Source organism: Mirounga leonina, unplaced genomic scaffold (genome assembly GCF_011800145.1).
Source record: "Mirounga leonina isolate KUSES-001 unplaced genomic scaffold, KU_Mleo_1.0 Mir_127, whole genome shotgun sequence".
In the NCBI taxonomy this organism is placed as follows: Eukaryota; Metazoa; Chordata; class Mammalia; order Carnivora; family Phocidae; genus Mirounga; species Mirounga leonina.
Window position 1 is genome coordinate 58746611 of NW_023270316.1, and position 25203 is coordinate 58771813.

Below are 25203 nucleotides of genomic sequence, written 5' to 3' on the forward strand. Positions count from 1 at the left end.
AACTTTAATAGGCCATGTAAATGCTTTTATAATGGAAACACCTTCTCATAAATATTTTTAATGACTAAACAACTGTGTTTTAAAGTTCAAACTGTGGAATATCTGATCACCATGTCTTTTCAAAGCATTAGTCAAACAAATATGATTTCTGTTACTTTGGCTATGAAATTTCATAAAGGGTAGAACTTGGCTCAGAATCTGGAGAGAAAGCCAAAAAAAAATTATTCAGCTCTGCTCCCAGGGAACTCAGGCCCTGTAGACTTTGTAGTAGATTTTGGCAGCATTCCCTTTTCTAATACACAGTAAAATACTTCATATTCCTAACTTATGTGTGAGCGTCATTAAAGATGGCCCAAATTCAATCACTCGAGTGAGTCATCTGAATATGTTCAGTGACAAAAGTGCAGAGGAGTGTTTATAGGGGAAGAGGAAAGGGGAAGCTAGGAGAAATGGTCATTTGGGACATTCAATTCCCTTGTTTTTATTCCTTAAAATATTTAAAGGAAAATAAATGTCTATCTCTAAATGGCTAATGAGTATTTCCAGGCCTTTATGTTTAACCTCCAATTGTACTCTTCAAAAATAGTTCTAATTTCAAAGGTTTCCCACAGAAGTTCAAGAGAGTGAGCAATTTATCTCTGAAGCCAAGAAAAATATCAAGATTTCCATAGGTAAAACTATAAAAAGTAACCAAACTCAGGGTGCCTGGTTGGCTCAGTAGTTAAGCATCTGCCTTCAGCTCAGGTCATGATCCCAGGGTCCTGGGATCAAGCCCTGCATCAGGCTCCCTGCTTGGCAGGAAGCCTGCTTCTCCCTCCCCCACTCCCCCTGCTTGTGTTCCCTCTCTCGCTGTGTCTCTCTCTGTCAAAGAAATAAAATCTTAAAAAAAAAAAAAAAAGTAACCAAACTTCTAACTCACTGTAACAAAGCCAACTCAAAAATGAGCCTTCTTTCCTTCCACATAAGTTTATTTTACAATCAACAATGAGTGAGAGAGGAACATTTCCAAAATTTTCTTAGAGCTTGCTAATTTAAACTTAAGCCATAAGTACATTCTCTTAAATTAAAAAAATTAAAATAAACTTAGCACTACATTAAAAAAAATCACAAAAGTTCAGGAACCACCATTCTTTCATCTGCATTCCAAATAGAACTCACAGAAATGATATAATCAAAGTGCATCTGTGGCAGATAACTGGGCCTGTAAGATTCATTTTTAAAAAACTAATGAAATGCAGGTTACATTAGTGTATACATTTGTCAATATTCATTAAACTATTCTCTTTAAATCGGTGGATTTGATTTAAGGTATATTTTAAAAACTGAAAAAGTATACCTACAGGTTCTACTGTATTTGTGATATCCAAGTAGTCACCTCTCCCCCCACTGACAATGTCATAATTTAGAAATGCCTTCACAGAGATAATAAATTACAAAGCACATCATTCTAGTTATACATGTTATGACACCAAAGTCATTATAGAGCATGTATGTCAAAGTATCATCCAATCAATGTCTTCTATCCTTTAATGATTCTATTTTTTTTAAAGATTTTATTCATTTATTTGAGAGAGAGTGCGAGCGAGAGAGCAGCAGAGAGAGAAGCAGACTCGCCACTGAGTAGGGAGCCAGATATGGGGCTCGATTCCAGGACCCTGCAACCATGACCTGAGCTGAAGGCAGCCATTTAACAACTGAGCCACCCAGGCATCTCAATGTTCTATTTTTAAATACATATGCTAAATGTAATTAGAAGGCACCATAATTAAATATTTCACTAGAAAACCTATAGGAATGAGTGAAAATCTGTAGACAATAAAGTATAAATAAGGACTTCCACTGATCATTCTTTTTCTTAGTTCAAAATGACTAAGAATGATTTTGTTTTTATAAGTTTTATTAATATAGTGTGAAAGAGATCTTTACTAAAAATGGACAATTTACATAGAAATAGAAAACTCATGAGAAGTTTTAATGCATCCTCATTCATCTGGAAGCCTCAGTCAGATTTACATCGGAATAAAAACTCTTTTATAAGAAGAGAAACCCAGGTCCTTGGGAACTACTCCTGAATTCTAATGTATTATAACTAGTGAAATAATTTAAAAATAGAATTAGTACATGAAGTTAGGAAGACATACAACTGCTAATTTATTTGTTGTTATAATACTAGACATAAATAATTATATAATTATAATTATAAATAATACTAGACTACTATTCCAGGAGAAATCACCAGTAACTTCATTCATTAGGTTCATAGTGATTCTGCTGACAGCTCCAGTCACTTGTCAGAGCTAAAATTTTCTACATCTACTATTAGTGATTGTCAATGAGTGATAATTCTAGATTAGAATTTCACAATCTCAATTTATAGCAGAGGTCTGAAGCTAGGTCAGTGTTTGCAAAAACTAGTACTGTAATCAAAGACTTCAGAAATGGGTGATAAACATAAAAGCAATGGCTAGAAATAAGCCTAGAGCAAGGAAAATAAAAATCGCGAATTGTAACATGAGATTAGATCTCATACAGGGTGTGCAATCAACCTTGGAAGCTCTTTAAAGTACCTAGAAATCCTGTTTATAAGCATCCTTCCAAAAACCCATCCATCTCATAAATCTGCTTTTCTTCAAGCATTAATATCTAGGATAAATAAAAATGTTTTATTCAACATAATTGTTTTTACATTTGGTTTCGTTACTAGAATTGATTTCCTACTATTTTTCAGGGTGGGAATGGTTTTTCTATAGTGTGACTAAAATAATTCTTTGGCTATAATAAAAGTCAAACAATCATTTGTTAAATTATTTTCCAGGGAAGATGGGTCCCAAATTCCCAACAACCCACTCACAATAAACTTCTGAAGTACAAAACATTTGTAAACTGGGAATGACTTATTCTTTACTGTCATATTTACATTCCTATGGGCTTAAGAAATGATGCCACCACTAAGGTAATACCAATGACTTAATAGTTTAAAATAAAAAAATTATTCAGACAATTGTGAAGCTATGTGCAAATCTTCCATGGGTCTAAGACCGAGTATGGGAACTTCTGCAAAGAAGAAAAGTTGGTTTGTGATATTATCTTTATTTTATTTACTTTTGATTTTAAGTGCAAGATATCGGTCTGGAAAAGGTTTCCCAAGACCAGCTGAGTTTCTTCTCATACATAGGTGAAAGGCATTTAAAAAAAAAAAAAACAACCCACAAAACAAAACCTGTTCTACAGGCTTCTGTATACATAGAGGAAATACAGCCATTTTATAGACTATGTCCAGTGTAAAACCCTTTCGATATGTTTACTGACACTCTCTTGAAGTTTTCATTTCAGTTAAGTTGTTCTGCCTTAAAGGATTCACTTGAATCACTAACTAAGGACGTATTTTTTGATGCTGGCAGAGAGTAAATTAGAAACTTTGCTTAGAATGGTACATCTCTATGCAGTGACTCAGTTTAGCAGCTAACAATACATATTTCCCTCCTCCCACAGAGGAATGATTACGTGTCTTCCACTGATGCCTTTTTTTAAAAAGACATAAAAAATTAGTATACAATGTCCTATGTTAATACTATACAAATAAAGTTGCTCTTGGAATGTGAATACATATTTTACAAGTTTTTCTTTTCTCTGCTGTATTGCTTGCATACATATATGCATATGGCTATAACAGTTCTTTAGCCGAAAAACAAGGTTATATGAGAGCCTGGTATCAGCTATAACAACAAAATAACTGTTTGAATCCTTAATTTGAAACCCATGTACATTCATTTTGTATCAGATGGTAAATTTGATATGTAAATTATCTAATTTTTATATTCATTACAGAACTTTGAAAAAATCATGTGTCACTTATTGGATCTAACAGAAGCATTCAATGTTTAAATCATATGTCCTTTTAATTAATGGTATCACTAACACTTCTATTTGAATTATGAGAGAATGGTGTAACTTATAATAATTAATTGAGAATACCAAACGTCACAACGATAATTTTAAATCTGACAATAGACAGAAAGAGGTAACTTTTGAATTTTCAGGCAGTTGAAAAGGAAACACGAAAAATAGTATACTGCCACTATTTTATTTTTGGAAACTCTTTGTAAATAAAAACCCATTTCCAAAATAAGATATTCCATGGACACAGAATAGTTGGTAATGGTTCAAGTGCCTTAGGCAACAGAGAAGTATTGTTTTGTAGTTGTTGTTTTTTTAAACCTCTCCTAGTAACAGCAGTTCATCATGCACAAAGAAACAAGGTAACAACATGATTTAAAATGAATATATAAGCAATACTATAAAACCTCAATGAAAACTGAAGTTTACCATATTAATTCCATTTCTATGAACTGGGATAGATAACCTGGCTGATACTCACCGAATGTTATAGAAATGTCCAGGCTTGTTTAAGCAACAAAAAGTAGACACATGGTAAGGTGCTGAAGACAGCTCTCTCTTGGGCTCAAAGCACTTTACATGAAGTAGCTTTATCTTCCATTTAACAGAGGGTGCCTCCTGTTACCAAAAGTGCTGCAGAGAGGAGTTTCCACAATCCCGTCTTGACTTTCTCTCTCTCTTTGAAGAGTAACAGTTACCAACCGGAAAACGTTAGCAGAAAATGATCACTTGAACACTCGCACAGGGCAGCTGTAAATTTCCACTCTCTTTGCTTGCTCTCAGATTCCAAGCCTTGCTTGTCTCTTAATCTGTCACAGGCAGTTCTGTTTCTGGTCAGACCAGCTTGCTTCTGCTTTCTCCTCTCCCTCTTAAACGCACTCTTTCAGATACATACCACACAGTAACAGCTCCCTCTTTTTCTTCCTCCCTCCCAATTGTGCGTCACAAGAATGTGTGTAAAGCAATTACACTGAGGCAAATTGGAAATCTTGCTCCCTCCCCCCAAAAACATCTAGGGATAAACAAAATATTTTTCTCACCGCATTTTCCCCTCTCAGTCCTATAGTTGCTCATGTATGGAGTTTTGTCCACAGATTAAAATGGCCTGACAATGCTTTTTTAAAATGTAAATAAAAGTTTCTAACAAAGGTGTGTTGATAGTGATAATAATGGCTTCATTTGCTAATATGTTAGTTTCTCAGGGAAGATGCTGATTCCCAATCATAATAAAAGTGTAGCAAGGAAATACTCAAGTACCATGAATTTAATCTTCAGATTTCAAAAAGCAAGATTTTAAAATTAAAGTATTTATAACTTAAGTGTGTGAAAGTTTAATGTATTTTAAAATATGGCATATTTTGACACTTAGATCCAACATTTGCAGTTATAAAAGGGAAAATTACAAAGAACATAGAAAAATACTGACACCAAAAATATCAAGTAGAGCAGCTTATACTATTTATGTGCAAACCAAATATGATTACTTTGTTTAGAAGTCCTCCTCCCTCCACATACACACACACAAACATTGGTCAGGATGCATAATATCTCTTCAGTGAGAATTTAAAAGGCTTAGGAGTATTAAAAAAACTTTTTTCATTATTACACATGTATAATTAATTATAAAGTAAAATACCTTAAAATTATGGATCTCTGAAAAATTTGAGAATGAGGAATTAGGTAGAAAACTGAGTGGGATGGTTGGTGATGACAGGCTTAGATGGCATTTGTAGAATTCTCTGGAATTAGGAGGCAGTGTAACTCAGCTTGGAATACACGCTGACCCTGTGAGAATGCTGGTCAGAGCCTGCTTTAGAGTTTTCTGTTCCAGTCCCATAGCCCCAAAGACTTTCAGGTTCTCAGTCTCCCACTATCTGTTTCCAATCAAAATTCTCAGACTCTTCTTCTGATGACAGATCTCTCAATTACAGAACTGACAGAAGTTAGTAGACCTATTATGTTTTAATCTTATTCTCTGCAGAACTAAAGCATCCCTAAGAATATAAGCTTAAATAATGTGCAAGGCAAAAATCTATAAATAATTGGTTATTACCCTTAAGAAAAACAAGCAAACAAATAAAGCTTGGCTTTATTTCTTAATCTATATATCATGTGTTTAATATATATTCCCTAATATACACATATATTTATTTAAAAATATGTACTTCTTAAGGTGGTTCATTTAAAGTGAGTTTTATTTATTTATTTTTAAAGATTTTATTTATTTACTGAGAGAGAGAGAGAGAGATCATGAGGTAGGGGGAGAGGGGCAGAGGGAATCTCAACTGGAATCTCAAGCAGACTCCACACCGCGCTGGAGCCCAGAGCTGGGAGCCAGATGAGGGGCCATCTCACAATCCGAGATCATGACCTGAGCCTAAATCATGAGTCAGGTGCTTAACTGACTAAGCCACCCAGGTGCCCCTAAAGTAGATTTTTAAAACTTAAATATATTATAAGGTAATTTGGTTCTTAACACCTAAGAAATAGGCACCAAAGAAGACTAGAAATTAGTCTGCCAATTATTCCTTTAATTTGTAGTTCTGTAAAACTTAGAGTTTTATTTCCTACTTAAAAAGATATTAAACAGATATTATCTTAAATCACCAGGGGGTGATTAGTAGTAAGTGCCTTGTATCTTCCTGAGTCCAAGATTACATTCAAAGTGTTCTGGTATACCTGAAGAAATTCAGAATTAGTAAGGATGGTGCTTAGAATAACCGCGAGGTTAATTTTTTTAAGTCACTTTAACACTGGGAGATGTTATTATCAATCTATGATTCTAAGGCACAAAATAAAGACAAGGTATTCAAAATATACACTAAGACTGACGAACATGATTGTATGTGTTTATATTTGATTTCTACCAAATACCACTTTTTAAAATGCATGCAAATAAATCACAAAAAGTGACCATATATTAACCCACACAAAAAAAATCAATAAATTTCCAAAGGGGAATGGTACAAGCTTCATCCTCTGAAAGCAAGATGAGAAAACTAAATTATTTTAAAAATATTTAACATATAAGCAAATATGCTTTAACCAACCCTATTAATACTTGAAAATCTATTTATTTATTTATTTATTTATTTTTAAAGATTTTATTTATTTATTTGACAGAGAAAGACACAGCGAGAGAGGGAACACAAACTGGGAGTGGGACTGAGAAGCAGACTCCCCGCCGAGCAGGGAGCCCGATGCGGGACGCGATCCCAGGACTCCAGGATCATGACCTGAGCCGAAGGCAGTCGCTTAACCAACTGAGCCACCCAGGTGCCCAATACTTGAAAATTTAAAAGTACATTCTTCTAAAAATTATTTGAAAAGAGAAATTAAGAAGTACAATTATAGTGGACTGTAGTCTGTTTCAGGATATGATGAAGTAATAGGGACTGAATTTACTCTTCTGCCTTACATAACTTAAAAACTGGGCAAAATATATAAAACAATGGTTTTTAGACACTGGACACCAGGCAGCTCAGCCCAGTAATACCTGAGAAAAGGGAAAAAAGGTGATTATTGCCCCAGGCTGCAGAGCAGGAAGGGGAGCCCAAACAGAGCGTAGTAGTTTTCCTGAGTTAAAGAGACAAGGTTGAGAATTCAAGAAGGCCAATGTGACTGAAATTCACAGGGCGGAATACCAGAGGGGAGAGTTGCAAAGAGTCCCAGAGATCGGCAGAGGATTCTCTTCAAATCTTCATCTGAGACCTGATTAGCACATCTGTGAGAAAACTCCGGAAGACAGGAAAAGAACCAATGGAAAGAATCAGGCTGAAGAATTCTCAGTATTCACATAGGACTGGAAACAGTTCTTGTTCCCAACAGCCAGAGTGAAGAAATCTCATAATATATGGGAAATTGGGTTGAATACTCTGAAAGATATTGCCTTGGCAGTGGGACCAAATTAGCCCTAGATTAAAAGTTGTTCTGGTCCTTCCTTATAGACCTTACAAGTTAAGTCCAGAAAGGATAAAATTCTTTCTAAATAAATTAACTGCCTCCTAGAGTAGAATTCAAAAATATCTAAAGGCATTTTTAGAAATGTAGCACACAGCATAAAATTCATAATGTCTGGCATCCAGTCAAAAATTACTAGGCATGCAAAAAACCAGGAAAATACAATAAGCCTTTAAAATAATAAATAATAAATAAGCTACTTCTATGAGCTAAGGTAATAATAGCAAATTTATTTATTGAAAAGACTTGTTTTCCTTTTTGACTAGCTAGTGATCATTTATTTCATGATAGAGTGATCATTTGTAACATGCAAATATGCAGTTTTCCACCAAAGCTTCCTCCAAGAATTTTAGTCTTCACTGATGATCCTTGCCTAAATCAATCATTTCATCAGGGGTTAAAAACTGGTCATTTAAAAAATTCTGTTCTTTTCTGCTATATTGGCTGACTTGTTTTGTAGAGAAGAGCTTCTCCTCAACTAGACTTCTAATTGAAAAAGAATGATAATGGCTTCCTTTAATTACCAATTTTGAGAGTAACAGCTGGTAACATTCTCTTCCAATGGTGGCAAATAAAAGATTATTTTTGGTGAGTCTTTCTCTTCTTTTGAATATCATTCAAAATGGTTCATAAATCTTTATATATTCCATGTTTCAATAAATTACAGGCATTATTCTTTTTTTTTTTTTTTAAGATTTTATTTATTTATTTGAGAGAGAGAGCCTGAGAGAGAGCACATGAGACGGGGGAGGGTCAGAGGGAGAAGCAGACTCCCCGCTGAGCAGGGAGCCGGATGCGGGACTCGATCCCGGGACTCCAGGATCATGACCTGAGCCGAAGGCAGTCGCTTAACCAACTGAGCCACCCAGGCGCCCCCAGGCATTATTCTTTTTGATGCCATCCTTCTAGCTTGGGTTCCCCAAGAAAGTTGGATCTGAAGCAAAAGCCTTATGGAATATTATTTTTAAAAGTAATCCAATTACAATGAGCAGGAGTGAGGGACAAGGGGAATAAAGCAAAGGAGGGAGAGCCAATATGACAATGCATTACCAAGCTGGCCACCTGTTTAATCTGTCAGATTGAACCTCTTAGAAGCCATTTAAGCTGCATTTCAGGACCACCACTAAGGTGGGAGGAGAAAAGGGAGGAGAAAAATTTACTCACTGGCTTCATTTTCCATTGATCAAAGGCTTTCCCAAAGGGTCATTAATTCCCCTAACACTTGAGTTTAACTCCTCTGTACTTCCAGGTTGCACAGGTGTGGGTCTTCCCTATGGACACTGCAAAAAGCAAGCGGCTTATAGAACATGAGGAAATGAGGCAGTGTGTGGTTATTATACATACACAAGAGTTTGCACACAGCTGAAATGAGAAAAGCGAATCCTAGAGGATATGCAATGATATATAAGAGGTATCTGTAATAATTGTGCAAATGTTCCCAGATTTGGACAGTGGAAGTCCTTTAAAGATACTTCCTGCATCCTTTTGATACAATTCCATTAATCTTTGAATTTTTATTGCTTTCTAGTTCAACAAAATGTCCCAGCCTCACTTTGTATTTACTCTGTCCCAGATCTGGAATGAGTCATTTCTCCAGGGAGCCCTAATGCTTTTTAGTGAGGTTTGGGTACCAGGCATACTCACTGCTACTGACATGTCACTGCTTCCAGACCTTTCAGTGATCAAAGGTAGCAAATAAGTTTTAAAAAGTCATTAGTTTATACTGATATTTCAATTCTAATTTATCATTACAGAGTTTCAACTCTACTTTTTTAAAATTTTATATTCATCTTCTCTTACATAAAAATTTTGGTTCTAGTAACACATTAACACAATGATGTGTTTGTCTTTCAATATATCTAATAAAGATTCAAAATAACAATGCCAAAATTTCTAACAGTAAAACTAATAAATGAAGTTTAAATAATTCTTGGCAGTTAACTGCTAATTTAACTTGTAAGGTACTGGTAAGCATATATGACTACCATTACATTAGAGAGTTCTAATGTCAAAATGTTAAATTAGTTTACCTGTTATGAAATCAAAACTTCTATTTTACATTGTTAATTCACAATTGAAAAATTTCCATAGAATGAGATTTTAATGTTTTATTATTAGATGGAGACTTTAACAACCCATAAATAATGTAGTTCCATGGAGGTGTCTCAGTTATTGAGAAAGCAGAGAAGAAAGTTAAAAATGTAAATGATACATATAGATCAAGCTGTGGCCAAATGACATCATGGTACACTAATAAGCAATGATTCTACAGTAATTCAAATACAAAAATGTGGTGGAAAAAAATTTTTATCACTATGTGTGATAGTATAACTACGCAGAATTCCAAATTAACTCCTCCACCTTAGCAGTCATATTCACATTATTGAGTACCCTAACACTTAGATTCCATCTTGAAATGTATCTACTGCATCACTTCGCTAGTTCTAAGTATTGTAACTAGTTACAGAATTTTTTAAGGCACATTATTAAATTGACTAGTCCATCAAGGGGTGCCTGGGTGGCTCAGTTGGTTAAGTGTCTGCCTTCGGCTCAGGTCATGATCCTGGGGCCCTGGGATCTTGGAATCAAGACCCAGTAGAGCTCCTTGCTCAGCAGGGAGTCTGCTTCTCTCTCTCCCTCTGCCCCTCCCCCATGCTCTCTCTCTGTGTCAAATAAATAAATAAAATCTTTTAAAAATAAAGATTTAATAAAAATAAAGATTTTATTTATTTATTTGGCACACACACACACAGAGAAAGCACAAGTAGGGGGAGCAACAAGGGAGAGGGAGAAACAGACTCCCCGCTGAGCAGAGAGCCCAATGCAGGGCTTGATCCCAGGACCCCGCGACCATGACCTGAGCCTAAGGCAGATGCTTAACTGACTGAGCCACCCAGGCACCCCAATAAATAAAATCTTTTTAAAAAATTGATTAGTCCATCAAAATAACACATTGGTGGTTTAAAAAGTTTACTGTCAACAGTAACAATAATTGCCACAAAAACTGGTTTATCGTGTTCAAAAATATCAAGATCCTAACATGTAAAATACTAAACACAAATATATGTTTTTATGCTTTATTGGCAATTTAGTGGTATCTATTGGACTAAATTATTGTTAATTTTACTTTATTGGTTTTATAGAGTTGTTTATGTTTAATGAATGTTTGTTTTTATTTACATAGAGAAGCCATAGGAGAAAGTTAACTAAAACAATTGGACTGCAAGTGACAGACCCAATGCACATAAGTTTAGCAAAAAGGGAACTTAAGAATCATGTAACCAAAAAGCCTAGAATTAGATCAGGGGTTATCACCTGGGGAAGCATCTAGTGGGGAAAGGCCAGAGATGCTACTGAACATCCTAAAATCAGAGAACATCCTCTCTCCTAACAACGAATTATCCAGCCCAAAGTGTCAACAATGCCAAGGCTGAGAGACCCTGGATCAAAGCTAACTTCAGCCCACGCTTAAACAATGTCATTGGAGCCCCTTGCATTGCTTTCTTTGGTGCTTCCTTCATTCATAGTTGGGCTCTTCCTATATGGTGGCACAGATTACATGCCCTTGGTTCCCATGATCTCAAAAGAAGTGAAGCCCTTGGGCCTCTCTTTCAATAGCTACATCAAACCTGAAAAATGACTTTGGTGCTGCTAGTTCAGGTAACCAACTGTTAATAACCATATGCATAAGAATGGGGTACACTTATTAACCAGCTTGGCTTCTGAGTGTGTTAGCATTAGTGCAAAGAGATTGACAGGCCTGTAAAGCAAAGTGAGAATCTCACTATGAAAGAGCAACTTCAAGTCAAGAGTCATTAAGTGAAATGTTGGGTGAGATTATTTTTTTTTTTTTTAAAGATTTTATTTATTTATTTGAGAGACACAGTGAGAGAGGGAACACAAGCAGGGGGAGTGGGAGCGGGAGAAGCAGGCTCCCTGCAGAGCAGGGAGCCCGATGCGGGACTCGATCCCAGGACCCTGGGATCATGACCTGAGCTGAAGGCAGTCGCTTAACCAACTGAGCCACCCAGGCGCCCTGGGTGAGATTATTTTGCACTATGATTGAACTTCAAAGCATAGGTAGTTGGATTCACTCAGTTACATTTGTGTATTATATAAAACCATTCCATAAAAAAGTTCAACCTGGTTGCTCAGCATCTACATCTACCCTTTTCCTACATCTATACTTTCAACAATAGCCCTGTCTAACATTGGGCAAGGTTTCCAAATATAACTAACAGTGCACTCACCCTTGCTCAAACTTGTTCACCGCCACCAGCTCCAATATCTCCGTTGAGTATATGCTTCTCAATCAAGTTTGAAGCAGCTCCTTAAGGTCTATCATCCTATGGCTCAATTATAAATTTAATCCTCCCACACCAAGACATCTAATAAACAAGGCAAAGTAGAAAAATAGATACCGGCAATAAAAGCTCTGCATGAAAAAAGGGAGGTAAAGAAACATCAATTCATAATATGTATGATACTTTGCTGGACAGGAAGAAAAAATGAGTTCTTTAGTTACTAAATTGATTGCCCAATTCTAATCTCTAATCTCTGGGAGAATCTCCCCTATCAACCCCAAAATCATACTGAGAAGGTCATTGCGGATGGTAGTCCTGAGTGGGAGCTTTCCTGCTGAAGTAGTCCACTTGTTTTGGAATCACAAATTGGTTTATTGATAACCAATAAAGGAGCCCCAAAGCAAAGAACCTGTTTCCCTGCAGGAGAATGGGAGTTTCCAGGGAATGGGAAATCATAAGCCTTTATTTCTTAGACTTCAATATTTTTGACAATACAACTGTCTTAGATTTTCTTTGGCTTTAATCATTCTGTTTCTTGTTTTCTACTAACCAAAAGTCAGAAATTGGTGAATCTGGACTTGTTATTGTGATTTTTTCTCTAACTGGCTTCAGTGCTCTGTCCATTACTCAAGCCCCCAGGTCAAACTGCTTCTTCCAAACAAATGAAGGTAAACCTGCCCCCTTAAAACTAGGATGCATCCCAATAGACTGCTTTGCATTCTTGGGTTGGCCACTACCTTTGCCAAGGGAGAAGTAAAAGATGCTTGGCTCTTCAGGCTTCTCCTAGGTTCCGATCATATCTTTTCTTTCTAATCACATCTTTTATACCTTCTTATTTTATCTTCTCCTAGGTTCTTTCATATCTTTCTCAACTTTCTGTCTCCCTGCTTTTACTCATAATAATTTAGTTTAGGCCTGTGATCACACTAGAGAGATAAAAAGCAAGGAACAGTGGGTTTGGAACTCAATATTCAAAAATTTCATCAAAGACTTTTTTTTTTAGAAAAGGTAGGAACCTAATAAAAACCGTTTTATGGGGTGCCTTGGTGGCTCAGTCGTTAAGCATCTGCCTTCAGCTCAGGTCATGATCCCAGGGTCCTGGGATCGAGCCCCGCATCGAGTCCCGCATCGGGCTCCCTGTTCAGCGGGAAGTCTGCTTCTCCCTCTCCTGCTGCTTGTGTTCCCTCTCTCACTGTCTCTCTCTGTCAAAATAAATAAATAAAATCTTTAAAAAAAAAACCAGTAGTTTTACATATGTTAAGTGGTTAAAAAGTACATAAATGCTACAATAAATATGACACTGTACCTTGAAAAAGACCGGGCACTTGCTAATAAAGGTGGGTGTTAGAAGAATTGCAGCTTGTGAGTTATTTTGAAATATTGAAAATAGGGTTATCTGAAATCAGGTGGAAAGTTTTAATACCAAATGTGGATGGACAGGACTCATAACATGTGCTACACTGAGATTGCTGGTAGGTGTTTGAAGTGTGTGTATGTGTACATTGTGTGTATTCCTATGTGGCTTGGTTTAGCAGGATGGTTTTTGCATAAAGCAAACAAGAAATGTGTATTATGCTCAAATTGCTCCCTAATATATCAATCATGTTGGAACACATTTGTTTCAAAACAAGTGTTATAGAGGAAATGACTATTACTTTTACCAATATAAAATGAATGTATATGTATATGCATATAAGTATGTATGTGTTAGAGTATGCTGAAACGTACTGTATACCTATTGTTGCAATTTTGCTAATTTGAGTAACTACAGATCTTTGGTTTTTTTTAGTGGCATTCACCTCTGTCTTATCCTCACTTCTTTTCTTCACTTCTCATTCACACTTCTGTTTCTCTGTTTTTCTCTATTCCTAAAGACCACAATATAAATACAAAGTACCACAGCTACACCTTCAGGTAGCCCAGAAATTACATTTATTCTTTTTTTTTTTTTTAAGATTTTATTTATTTATTTGTCAGAGAGATAGAGAGCACATCAGGGGGAGTGGCAGGCAGAGGGAGAGGGAGCAGCGAGCCCAACGTGGGACTCGATCCCAGGACCCTGGGGCTATGACTCGAGCCGAAGGCAGTCGCTTAACCAACTGAGCCACCCAGGCCTTTGGCCTTTGATAACCAATAAAGGAGCCCCAAAGCGAAGAACCTGTTTAAAGTCTTTAGTAGCTTGTCATACTACCCATACACCATAGATATCTCTAGTTCTTCCTTCTCATAATTTCCATTTCGAACATTATTAACATTGTGGCCTTGCAAGTTGTTTAAAGATATTCAAATTGCTTTCATAAAAGCAGAATATAGAAGAAATGCTGTAAGAGAAACGCTTTAGAGGTTGCACAGAAATGAAGTTTAATTGATAGAATGGAAAACATTTCCTGTTGTGCACTTGAAACTAATACAACACTGTTATGTCAACTATACTTCAATAATAAAAATTTTTTAAAAATCACACCCACATTTCTAATTGTACACTAACTGCTAATCCTTGGCCAAATGTGGAAATCTTTAAAAGGTCTTCTAATTAACTTCAACAAGATAACTCAATTATTCTGGTTTCTCTTTCACTACTGTGCTGCCCATCTCCTGTTCTTTTTTTTTTTTTTTTTTTTTTTTTTAGGAAGGAGGAAGCTGAATAACAAAAATTAGGAGACATCCTTACTCCTACTGGCTATACTTCCAAAACACCAGAGTAGTCTCTTAAAGCTGAGAATGTCATGGCCTTTCTCACTTTTCCAGCACCACTCTGGCCCCCTGCTGGTACTGAGCTGCAGTAGCACCTGCAATATTTAGCCCCAGCATTAAGGTCTCCTATGCCAGTTCAAGGAAGGACTGCTTTGTTTCCCCAATGCTAAGATAGTATAATCTACAGCTCTATCTATTTAGCAATAAATAGACATAGATTTATAGCCTCCGAAGGCCTTTATGTGATAAGCTATTCTGAATATTCTTCAGATATCAAGCAGCTAGTTTCAAAGCTATTGTCTCTTTAGTATTAGGCAGTCTCTTTGGTATTAGGCAGACCTAGATTTGAATGAAAACTTAATGTATAAGTATTTTATATTTAAATTGGAGATAACAATATACAGTTCCAGGACTGGTTGTGAGGGTCAAGTGAAGTAATATGCATATGTAGCTGGCATTTAGTTAAGCACTAAATGTTAGACATTTCTCTACTCATATAATAAAAACTCTAGCACATATTAAAAATATATCAGTCCACTTGTGGTTGCCCTGTCACTACTCTGGAATGAGACAGATCCACTGCAGGACTCACAAGCAGTGTGTCATCAACCTTATTTATTAAACACTTAGTAGATACAAAGTGCAATACTAGGTGCTCAGATACACATACCCACATACCAATAAGCTGTTAACTATGTGTTTAAGGACTTTTTAATTTGCCTTATATACGAACCACACCAAAATAATTCCACTAAAACAATTCTGGATGCAGCATTTTAGAAAAGCATGGGATAGGGATAATACAGAAATCCTAGATGTTAGCCTAGCTTCATCATTTGCTTGCCCTGTGCCCAAGTCAATTAACATCTCTAAGCTTTGTTCTGTATATTTAGGTAGGAATACTCCATCTATCTCTCACAGGTTTATGGAAATTTTATATTACAAAGACACATTAAGTAAATAACTAGACAAATCAGTAAACTAGAAAAGTAGTAAAATAGAATGGGTTTAAAAAATAAACTTTTTTGTCTATGACTTAACCCTCAAATCAAACTACAAAAACTTCCAGAAGCCACTATCATTGGCTCTACCACAACAGCGCTAAAGGAACAAGGCAAAAAAAATGTCTACCTCATATCAGATTATCCTAACCAAAAGATATAGTTGAAGTGGTGACAAGGGAAATGGGACTATTAGCCAACTGACCTCAGTAAAAAATTACAAGCAATCTCAAATGTTCTAGAAGGGTAAATTTGAAATTAATAGTAAATTACCAAGGAGATGCTCTATAATAATGCTTTATTTCACATTCGATTAATCCATAACTTGTATTTCAACAAATAATTTTTGGGTAGTTTCTACGTGACACAAAGTAGTTTTCATAATGAACCTCAATTAATACTGTCAGTACTTTCAGGGTTACTTTTAGCTTATATGATGCTTTGGTAAGAGTCAGAAAAAGGGACAGCTGCAAGTCAAGCAGATGCATAGATTAACCAGCAGATAGAACCTTCGTGTAAAGAACAAGTAACCCACCCTCCAGGCAGATGCAGCCCTGCACCAGCCTGGCACATATTTTGGTATGGGGAAGGGGGAATGTGAGCTGGATTTCAGGCCCTATTCACTCCCTTGGCAGGAGTCTTTGGACAGTACACAAACCATACAACTAAATGTAATAGCCCTAGATACTTTATAATGGCAAGGCTCTGTTACATCTTTCTATCATTTAAAGGTTCAGGGAACCTGGCTGGCTCAGTGGGTAGAGCATGTGACTCTTGTTCTTAGGGTTTTGAGTTCAAGCCCCATGCTGGGTGTACAGACTACTTAAAAATAAAATCTTTAAAACAAAATGTACGGGATTCATTCATCCAACCATCTGAGGGCAATACGGTCTATGAGGATATAGGTCAGAAAAAGGAATTTATATTCTAATAGGGGATATAAGACATGTACCAAAAGTAACTATAGTGCAAGACAAAAAGTTATGAATCACAAAGGAAAACACCAATGAAATACCATAAAAATTCAGATGAACCAAAAAATATGTGTATCTTAAAGAATCAGAGAATGTTTCATAGAGAAGGTGGCACTGGAACTCAGTTGTGAATGATGTGTATGATTTGGTCATGTGGAAATAGGAACAGAGAGGATTAGGAAGTGCAAGATGTAAATAACAAACAGTTTAGTTTATCAGATGCAAATGCTATAAGAATGGTAGTAGTAAAAAAAAAAAGGAAAAACAGGTTGGAGTCAAATTATGGAGAGCCTTTAATAGTAGGCTAATGACTTTTAACCGTTAACTTGTGGGCAAAGGGGAGCCATGATGTAATCAAAACTCTATCTCATGACCATGAATTTGGTGGTCCTTAAGAAGAATCAAAAGAGCAGAGAAACAGTAGGTGATGAAATCAAAGGGAACTGTAGTAGTCCAGGATGACAGTGAAGGTAACTTAGCAGGGGAATGAGAGGAATATGTGAGTATCAGAGACAATAGGTTTGGTAACTGAATAAATGTAAATGGTAATTAAGAAAAGAGTTAAGATGACAGTGAGTTTCCTTGTTTTCCATATGAAAGAGTAGATTGGTAATATCTTAAAAGAAATACGGACCACAGGAGGAAAAAAAAATTTATAAAATAACCAGTTGCTTGATATGTAACGAGTTTGAAGTGCCAGCAAGACTTCTGGATATAGATGCCTATAGGCACTTGAACATACAGAACTAGAACTTGGAGAGAAGACAGAACCAGAGCAATATATCTGGGGGTCACCCATTCGGCCAATGGAATACAAAAGAGACCAAAAGAGAATCAAGGACAAAACTTTAGGGGCACCCACAGGGAGAGATAGAAAAAGTAGTGACTAAAGAAACAGTGGTTAGAGAGGGCAAGAAGAACCAGAAAAATATACTATCCCTATGACCAAAAGAAGAGAACTTCAAAAATGTGGAGTGTTCAACAATACCAAATGCAGCAGAGTAGGGATGAACCTCCTGCCTAAACCTATCATCTAATTTCTAAGACCCTCTTTCAATTCTTAAAAAGCAAAAGTATTAGGGGGAAAAACGATCTTCAGAAAAACCACTAAAAACAAGGAAGGGATCTCTTAAGAATTCATATTACCCTAAAATTCTAAAGACACAGGCTGATAGAGAGACCAAAGCCAGGCTGGGACCACCAGAGCATACTGCAGTACAGTAAGCATAAAGCAGGCAGAGCACTCCAAGGCAGTCTTCCTTGGGAAACTGGTAATACGGGCTCTGATCCAGGTAGCATGGCTCAACTACTATGCCTAGAAGACTGGATGAGAGGTTGGAGTCCTAGTAGTGCCAAGACACACGAAAGTCAAGGACAAAATTAGGAGTGTAAGAGGTTAAGGATTGGAGGCACAGGTGTGTAATACTGTTTCCAGGTGTCTGATAAGGAATGGAAGGAGAACTTGAAGGGCTAAAGAAAGGGGGTTTTGCTTGCTTTTTCTTTTTTTTTTTAAACTTTGAATTCTCAGTAGATTGGGACAGATACGAGGGAGATGCAAGATGAGAAGGGGATAATCGATGGGGTGAGATTCTTGAGCTCACGATAGAAGAAAGGATCAAGAATGTAAGCGAAAAGTTTAACATCCAAGAAGAATGATACATGTTTTTCTAAAATAAGAAGGAAAGATAAAGTTTGAATAAAGAAACTGTCAAAGTAAAGACGAATGGCATTAGGGAGCACAAATTTGCTTTGATCTTCTCAGAAAAGAAGGACTCAAGGCCATTTGAAGAGAATGAGGGTAGAGTAATACAATGTGTCTTTGAGCAGAGTAAAAATTGATCTTATAAAAAAACATATAAATATAGTAAGAGTAAAAGCTAAAGGCTATAATTCATGTATACCAAATTCTAAGTTTAATAGTTATAATTCCACATCTTTCCAAAAAATATAACCACACTAAGTGAAATGCAGGCTCTTCTCAATTTAAGAAATAACAAAGGATGAGGTAAGAAAGAATTAATGGAATCCTAAGATGCAATATATAACCAGCATCATAACCAACAAAAATGGGCTTAGTGCTATAACCACTGTTAGATGGTAATAATTCTCATATTTCTCTGCCCTTCTTTGCTGGATCTGATTTATGTTTTCTCCATAGCTGATTCTTCTGTGAAAAGTTCTTGCTTGAATGAGGTAAGAACATAATATATCTTTTAATAAAAGAACAACCCCCACCCTATTGAGAGCTAATACACATTTCCCCTTATAAGGTATGTCATCTTCCAATTTTCCAAGTTTTTACAAACTCTCACTTTTCTACAAATTATCGAAATCAGAGCTAACAAAATTGTTATGTTGGAAAATCACATTATAAACCTGTTATAAGTCTTTAAAAGTACAATTTGTGAGCTGGTGCTCTGGAGCCAAGAAGAAAAACAGGATCTAAAGAGAACACAGAAAGGACAAAGAAAGAAGTAGACTGAGTAAAGGGACAGAAAACCTTGAGTTATAAATTACTCAGTTTAAAATGTCAAGGGACCAGCCATCAAAAAAAAAAAAAAAAAGAAATCTTGCCATTTGCAATGACGTGGATGGAACTAGAGGGTATTATGCTAAGTGAAATAAGTCAATCAAAGAAAGACAATTATCATATGATCTCACTGATATGTGGAATTTAAGAAACAAAACAGAGGATCATGGGGGAAGAGAGGAAAAAATAAAACAAGATGAAACCAGAGAGGGAGACAAACCGTAAGAGACTCTTAATCATAGGAACCAAACTGAGGGTTGCTAGAGGGGAGGGGGGTGGAGGGATGGGGCAACTGGGTGATGGACATTAAGGAAGGTATGTGATATAATGAGCCCTGGTATAAGACTGATGAATCACAGGCCTGTACCTCTGAAACCAATAATACATTATATATTAATTAATTGAATTTAAATAAAAAATGTAAAAAAAATAAATAAAATGTCAAGGGAAACTAGTCTCAAAGTATCTCTTTCTACGTGCTTATGAAGCATGTTAATAACGGAAAGTACTTTTAGACAAGATATTTAATTTTCAGATTCAAACATGGCCATTTATGGCAAATAAACACATAGCATTTATAGTAAAACATATTCAGGTAATTTATGGAATGGAAAAATATCTATAAAATTAGTTCAGTAATTATAGTTGGATTCCATTACCATAACTCTGAAGACATACAAAACATGATCTGGAGTAGGAAAAATAATTACAATCTATTAATGACTATTAATCAAAGAAAAATATATTTAATAAACGCAAACACGAAATTGCATCTTGTTTTACAAAACAAGCGTTTACTTTTCTTGCTTTACTGATTCTTTTAAAATGTATCTTTTTGCATTTTGATTTCAAAATAAATGCTCATTGTAGAAAAAAAATCTATTTTACATGCTTCTCTAGTGCTTGAAAAATCTCCTGCCTTCCTCTTCTCTAATTCCACTCCCCAAAGTTAACCACTGTTAATAGTTTAGTTCTGTTCTTTCATTTTTTCCAGACATACACAGACATGATTTATTTGTTTAAATAATACATGGTTTTAAAAGCTGGTTTCATACCATACATTCTGCTTTATAAGTTATTTTTGTTTCTTAATAGTAGATCCTGGTTTCCTTACATGCCAGATTTAGCAGACCGACTTCATTCTTCTCAAGAAGCTGCATGGTGGGGCGCCTGGGTGGCTCAGTTGGTTAAGCGACTGCCTTCAGCTCAGGTCATGATCCTGGAGTCCCGGGATCGAGTCCCGCATTGGGCTCCCTGCTCAGCAGGGAACCTGCTTCTCCCTCTGACCCTCCCCCCTCTCATGTGCTCTCTCTCTCTCATTCTGTCTCAAATAAATAAATAAAATCTTTATAAAAAAAAAAAAGAAGAAGAAGCTGCATGGTGTTTCCCTAATACTGGTGCACCACAATTTATTTAACCATTTCTCTAGATGCAGACAGTCAAGTTGATGCTGCTTCATTTTTTTCTTTCCTATTTTATAATCTTTTCAAAACTTATTCAGGGGTAATGTAAAGCATAAAATAGGATCTAAAAATCACGATGCTAGTTCTCCTTTGAAAGAAGCTATAAAAGGATCATCTAATAGTAATAAACTTTTTCATTTTAAAGAAAGATCTTGGCTTTTCATAGCTGATAAACATACACAAAAGTTGTCACTGTTTTCAATACAATGTTATATCAATAATTCTGAAGACTTAGACACGCAACTGGTTTTCAAACTAACTACACATTATAGCCTAATTCTCCACTATGCAATTACATTTAACAATTTTTTATTGGTATTTCTACAAGCCTACTGTAGTACCAAGCTCTCACAAACAATGAATCATGGAACACTACATCAAAAACTAATGATGTAATGTATGGTGATTAACATAAAAAGTAAAAAAAAAAAAAAGAGAATTCAAAAGCAGTCTGTGACAAAGGACCTGCCTTCAAGGAGCTTACAACTCTTGGGAGAAAAAAACACAACAACATAGTTATCTGTACGAAATAATTACACGAGAATATAAAGACTGAAGAAAATGTAAAAGGAAGAGGAAATAATCAAGGGACCAAGTATCATAAGCTAGAATATAGATATTACCTAGTGAGGAGAGAAAAGGTAAAGGGTTAATGGAAGAAATGGGAATTTAGATGCACTTTGAAAAAGTATTAGGATTTGGATAGCAAGATTCTATCTTACAAGAAGGGGAAGATATTTCCAGCAAGGGGAAATGCAAAAACATGAAGACTGGAATGAGAGAAGAAGAAAGAAAAGGAAATGGGAAAGAGAGCTAGGAAAAAGGGAGAAAAAGAATCATGGTTAAGATTAGGAAAACATATAGGAAACATTGTTCAGGAAATCCTCCAATAAACTTCTACATCTCACTGGCCTGAAAAGGCTAAAATGGCTCCCCCCAAGTGCAAAGGAGCCTAGAAAAAATAAGTATCTGGCATTTTTCAGCCTCAATCATGAGAAGTCATGAAAGTGGGAGGTTTGGTATGACTTTTGCATAGACAATCAATAGTCTGCCACAAAAGTTAAGTAAAAAACATAGTAAAGATATATAAATTAGTGATCACAACTATGCTTTTTGAATATATATTCCTAAATTGCAGAAATTAAATGGCTTCCTCGGATGTTTGCAAAGTTGTTTTTAAGTTGATACAAATTTAAACAAAAACCTTGAAATTAATATCCATCATTATATAGCATTTTATAATATCGAAGAATGTTCACATATATGTTCTTTACAAAAGCCTTGAAAAGAACATGAAGGAAATATTATCATAGTAGCTCCACTTTACAGATAAGAAATACAAAACAAACGTTATTACTATAGCAGATTCAGATAAAAAAATTGAAACTGAAAGGTTAAAATGCTTGACTTGGATGCCAGCTTGTCGGTGGTATCACCAGGGTTCAAATCCTATGGCATTTCTACTAATATCAGCTATTTGGTTTTGTACAGCATTATATTTGAAATAACATTTGGTTAATTGTGATCTTTTGTAATTTTGATCTTTTATATTTAAAAACATCTCCTTACTAGAAGAGATTATTTTGTGAAGATATGTGCACCACAAGATATTTTCTGAATAGATGAGTTTATGAATAGTTTTAATTCATTTTTGGTCAACTCCCACAATCAAGAATTATCAAGAATTTTGGCATAAATATTGCTTTAAAAGTTATTTTTAATAACCATTTCTCTGACAATAAAAAGGAATTCTTTCCCTCCCACAAATCAAAGTTCTTTATTTAGACTTCTTTTATTTTCATTGTTATTCATTAATTCTATGTTCATATCTGCTCAATTGTGCACTGTTATAAAATGATACCCTCACAATTCTTCATATTTTGGATATATTTTCTTTTTTTCTTTTTTGACAGCATGTACATGGGATTTATTCTGAGATATCACACAACTGCCTAGTGGGCTGAATGTTTTTGCTGGGTGACTGGCTGGACGAAATGGTGATAATTGTCTAACAAATACTTTTTTTTTTCATTTTCCATTTATAATAGTTATCACTTAGTAATTCTCTTAGTTATAGCTGCCTCTTTTAGAAAGTTGCTTGATCTTAGTCTGCACTGGTTCCACACCCTACTATCATATTATCTCATGACTCTCCTAGGACACCACAAGTCATTTGGCATTTCTAGCAACAAATGTTAGTAGAAATCTAACGTTTTGGACTCTTCTGGGTTTCTAGATGAGAAGCCTGTGAGAATTCTTCGTAGGTGAGGAATGACTGAAGGACAGTCAGGTTCCGTAGTAAGAGAGAGGAAAAAGAACTGAAATGCCAATCATTTTCCTCATTTCTCTGATACACTTTTCTTTCTTCATAGCACCTGGGTCTGTTCTTGTGGACACACCTCCTCTCTCTTCCTTTTGTCTTTTCCTGTGTTGAGCTAGGAAGAGTATACACGTATTCCTGTTGTTCCTGACTAGGGCTGCTATATTTTACTCTGTTGATGCCACACCTGAGTTTCAAAGGTTCCATTTCACAATGAGAGACGGGTGAAGTTTCGGGGAGTGCTGGTGCGCCACCACCGTGTCTGCTGGGGAGGAAGGAGAGAAAAGCCCTGTGGCCACAAGGCCTGGCCCAGCCCCTCCCCCCCTCCCCTGGAGCCAAGACCTGCCGGGCCCACGCAGCCCAACACCTATTTTCTCTTATTTCTTAAAATTTATTTTCTTTCTTAGCTACTTAGTAAATTAGATGCAAATGGTATTTCTATAAGATAGCAACATCTTTGATTCAGTTAAGGGGAAAAGAGAGCCTTGGATATTTCATGGAAAAAATCATTTTTCACAAATTTTTCCTCCCCAAAGTATTGCTGCTTCTATTGATAAATACAGGGATGAAAATAATACTTTAAAATATTCCTTGTAACTCTTCAGATATAAGCAGTTGATAATATTAAATAAGCCATAAATTATTAAATGCCAAATAAATATAGTTAAAAAATAAACCCAAATAACAATACTTTAAACAGTTTTTGATATTCATGTAATGAAATACACACAGTGTCATGAATATAACCATTTTATACAACCAACAGAAGATTTTGCAAATTCTCTTAAACTGCAAAATACATGCAGTATGTTGATATTTGGATATACCAGCATCCATACACAGGGTTATGTGTGCCTATCCACTTAGTCCAAGACTGAGGCTGCCTAGGCTTCCCACCATTCTCCAAGTCTTTTCCTTTTTTAAGTTCCTTGAGACACACTTGACAATAAATCCAGTTCTTGAGTTCTTACCCAACATCCCAAAATAACTAACATTTCCCAAGTGTTTTCTATGTCCCAGGTACCATGCTGGTACTTTCAATTACATTATCAATTCTTCTGAATGCTGCAAGACACAATTCTACCCAGAAAACAGTCCTGTTAAAATAAATCTCCCCATTACTTCATTCTGCCTCTCATTATGAAGTCTGCATCTTAAGGGATGCACACCATTCCACTAAAGAAATGTACCATATTTAATAAAGCTACTATTATAGGTGGTTTAGATTGTTTCCTTTTTCTCTGTCATTAATAATGCCATACATATCCTTTAAGTAAGTCTCTGTGCCCATTTCTCATAATTTTCTTAATATAAATTACATGGTGATTTGGCCTTAAAGACCACTCTTCTGCCCAACTATTTATTCATTCTCTTCCTCCCATGTCTTTAAGGTGAGGCATTACTGGTCATATGCCACACACCATCACCCACTTTGTTCTGGACACCAGTTCCCAGTTCAGTTTTCAGTATTTCTCTTCATCTAAACTGCAGTGTCTTGCTATCGTTCCTTTGGCCAACAATCCATAGCTTCTTGCCTCAGTTTCTCCTACCTTAAGCCTCTGACAGTCAGAATACCTAGAAAGGCAACATGGTATAAATTAAAGATGGGAGTAATTACTATTAAATTAAGTCATAGATTTATTGCAATTCCAGTATCACAAGAAAGCCAATTTTGAGTTAAGAATGTGATCTGTAGCTCTGTTTCTAAATTACTTAGCAGAGGGTAAAAATGATAGGAGGAAAAAATTATGAAAAAATAGAGTTACAGATATAATTACAACTAAACTCATAACACTTTCATATTTTTTATTTCAAAAGCATAATTCAGAAATTTGCAATATATTTTTATTGAAAAATAGAGTGGTGGTATGTTAAGGCAAGAATAAAGGTCATTTAGGGTCATCATTTAATTCTTTCATTAAATATTCAGTGTTCTCAAAGAGACATGTTTCTCCATTAAAAACTTCTATTTTTTTGGGTGCCTGGGTGGCTCAGTTAAGCATCTGCCTTCAGCTCAGGTCATGATCCAGAGTCCTGGGATCAAGTCCCGTGTCGGGCTC

General features: G+C 35.8%; 1 protein-coding gene across 8 annotated transcripts in view; it reads right to left on the reverse strand.

The window, feature by feature from the left end:
• CAB39L (calcium binding protein 39 like) overlaps positions 1-25203 on the reverse strand; it is a 111063-nt gene that overhangs the window by 68171 nt on the left and 17689 nt on the right. For 4 of the 8 annotated variants that reach the window (XM_035003422.1, XM_035003418.1, XM_035003416.1 and 1 more), the window contains one exon: positions 4379-4575. The exons of 2 other annotated variants lie outside the window; for them this stretch is intronic. The gene's annotated coding sequence lies outside the window, so the exon portion shown is untranslated. Of the gene's footprint in view, positions 1-4378; positions 4576-12107; positions 12991-25203 lie in introns of those variants that run through there. 2 more of the 8 variants (XM_035003420.1, XM_035003421.1) reach the window with 2 other exon arrangements.